The sequence below is a fragment of the Trachymyrmex septentrionalis genome, unplaced genomic scaffold (genome assembly GCF_001594115.1).
Source record: "Trachymyrmex septentrionalis isolate Tsep2-gDNA-1 unplaced genomic scaffold, Tsep1.0 scaffold8, whole genome shotgun sequence".
Lineage (NCBI taxonomy): Eukaryota > Metazoa > Arthropoda > Insecta > Hymenoptera > Formicidae > Trachymyrmex > Trachymyrmex septentrionalis.
This window is the reverse complement of record NW_017305987.1, coordinates 1,987,717-1,990,487: the sequence shown is the minus strand read 5'-3', so window position 1 is coordinate 1,990,487 and position 2,771 is coordinate 1,987,717. Positions and strand designations below refer to the sequence as shown.

Sequence of the window (2,771 nt, the reverse complement as noted above, 5' to 3'; positions counted from 1 at the left end):
AGAAATCGCCCGCCTGAGATTTAATTGAGAAACATGAATCTATCTCGATTTTTCTATCGGATTTTTCTACCGGTCACTTGGGAGGAAAATTGCACAAAGCGTCTCCCACCGGCGGTCTCTTGGAAGAAAAGTCGAGTCGAAATTGACCGTGGACGTCGTTTGCAAAAGAACGAGATAGAAGTGGGACGTACCCCGGTATATATAACGTAACGTAAACCGCGCGTGTCCGAGTATTCGCTTAATTCAGCGCTTCTGCACACCGACGGCTTTAACGGATCTAAAGTTAGCGCGGAATGACGAACGTTCGTGCGCTTTCCTATTACTCATTTGAGGCTGCTGTACGAGCTCAATGTCATCGTCGAGTGCCGCGGAGTAAATTCCGCAAGTAGATTAAACGCGGTTTCGAACCATTTCACGTTAAGTCGTGCCCTCGGCCGTAAGTCCGACGGCAAGAACTCGATGCGGCAAATTAGCGCGACGGTTAATTATCAATTATGATCCTGCGTCACCGTCGTTGCTATATCGTTATACGGACCTTGTACGATCGATAATACACTGTTCGGATAATATCGAATCAATAATACTGACAGTATCAATATTTTGCAACCTTACAGCATTATTGACGATATTTCAGGTCAGTTTTATGTACATAATTGTGTACAAGCATACGTTTTAGGGATTTTGTACGGTTAATATAATATTGACAGTATCTATAAATATTGACCGATATTTTAATGTGTGGTTAATTATTGATATGAATTATTATAACGTGTGGTTAATTATTGGATAGACTGATGTAAAATATTTACGGGAAATACCGACGTAGATTTTTTATGAACCTTACACGATCAATAATACATGTCAGTATCAATAAAGATTGACATTATTATTGACGGTGATTCGGATTTATCGATTCCGAGTATATCGCTCTGATAAGAAATATTTCTACAATATCACGATATTCGAGAATCAAAAATTCAGTTCATTGTCAATAATACTGTCTGTATTTGTTGGTGCTGACAGAGTATTGGATCGTGTAAGATCCATATTACGTCATACGGGACATTCTAGACACGCGATTATTGTACTTCGAAATTTCTAGCTTTCCGATTTTATCGTAACTAATTGCAAGACATGAAAATACGTTTCGTATTTACTTTCGGCTTAAAAAGTCAATTGTCAAGGTGCCTTTCTGCCTCGTAAATTCTTCAATATAATGCACAATTTAAAGACAATCGGCATTACGAATGTATCGACCACGCTCCAACGTCTATCATTCAATTATCAAAGGTTATTAATCTGCGGAGATAAGGCGCTTTCATTGCCGTTTGTCCATTGAACTGTCGCGACGTTACACGCATCAATAGCAAGGTCTCGCAATCTTATTAGTCCTTTTTTTTCCCCCTTTTTTTTCCTTTCCGTTTCTGACTTTCCACTCCTATCGAGGCATTCGCTTTTTACGAACGAAAGAGCAGACTGGAAGGACAGCTTTAAAAGCCGACTGTCGCGGAAACAAAATGGGGGGGGGGGAGGCGGGAGGAGAGGGATGGGATGGGGTGGCTCGGACAGAAAAAAAAAAAAAAAAAACAGGAGAAAAGAAATTCGTGCTTTTAATGTCCGATCCACTAATGGACTGGTTCCGTGGCAGCGACGATGGCGAGCTCTGCCCACGAATTGACGTTAATTTATCATGCGAGCTACAGCGAGTATTATGTATAAGCCGCGCTTATACATCGCAGTCAGCTTTATTAAACGGGAGACTGTCTAAGTTCGAATTAATTGGGTATTACATTTCAATTCCTTAATGGACCGCCGAGCTCATTCGGCTCTCCTCTACGCTTCATTAAACTAAAAATCAACGTTCCGATACACGCGTGGCTTATTTCACGAGCGTTATTTCCGTTCGTATCTGCAGCTTGAGTTATCTGCAATCCGCCTTCGTGGATTATCATTATCGTCGAATTTATTACAGAGAGAGAGACGCCGTCTCTTCAGAGATCGCACCTCTTCCAGGTCTCTGGCGACACACGGAATGCAATGAAGCGGTGCAGTCGAACGGTTTATCGCCGTTTTCAAGGTTGTTCGACGCTTCTTCTTCGTGGCATAAATATTCATCTTTCTCCCACGTCCGAGAATAGTTTCGCAATGCGCGCATGTCACCGGCCGTCGCTGATAATGATGGACTGCTTGCACATCCCGAGGAGGTATCACGTTACGCGCAACGGGACTCCAAATTTCCGATAATGCAATCGGGAACACGATGCGTGAGAGCTTCGGCAAAACGGGGACGCGGTTTTCACCACTGCAAAAATTCGCCTTTGCCCCGCGATTGCGACTCGTCGCGTCGATTCTGTTCCTTTCGTGATTTTGAGATCATTTTATGTTAATCACAAATCAACCTCCTGTAATCTGAGTTCTTTTTTTTATCTAATTGTAAGTTTCTGTTACTATTACAGGCTCTCGAAAAAATGCGTGAGAGAGAGAGAAAGGGCTCAAGGTCACTTTTTTAACATCTCTATTACGTTATCAAATATTTTCTTGATTATTTTAAGAAAGAGAACTAAGTTATTACCTTCCTTTTTATTGCGGAAAATTTTGAGAATGATAAAAAAACAATAGTTAATCAAGAGCGATTAAGGGCAACAACCTGTGCAGTAATCGGTGCGTTTGATTTGAATAAAAGTAGTTTTTGAGAATGACATTTACACTTGTGCCAAAACAGACCTGGATTGCAGACGGAGAATTAACATTAATTTTTTTTTTTTTTTTTT

At 41.0% G+C, this 2,771-nt stretch overlaps 1 protein-coding gene across 9 annotated transcripts in view; it reads left to right on the top strand.

Annotated features, from left to right (window-relative positions):
* Nucleotides 1-2,771, top strand: part of LOC108754510 (retinoic acid receptor RXR) — a 101,854-nt gene that overhangs the window by 68,230 nt on the left and 30,853 nt on the right. The window lies entirely within an intron of this gene.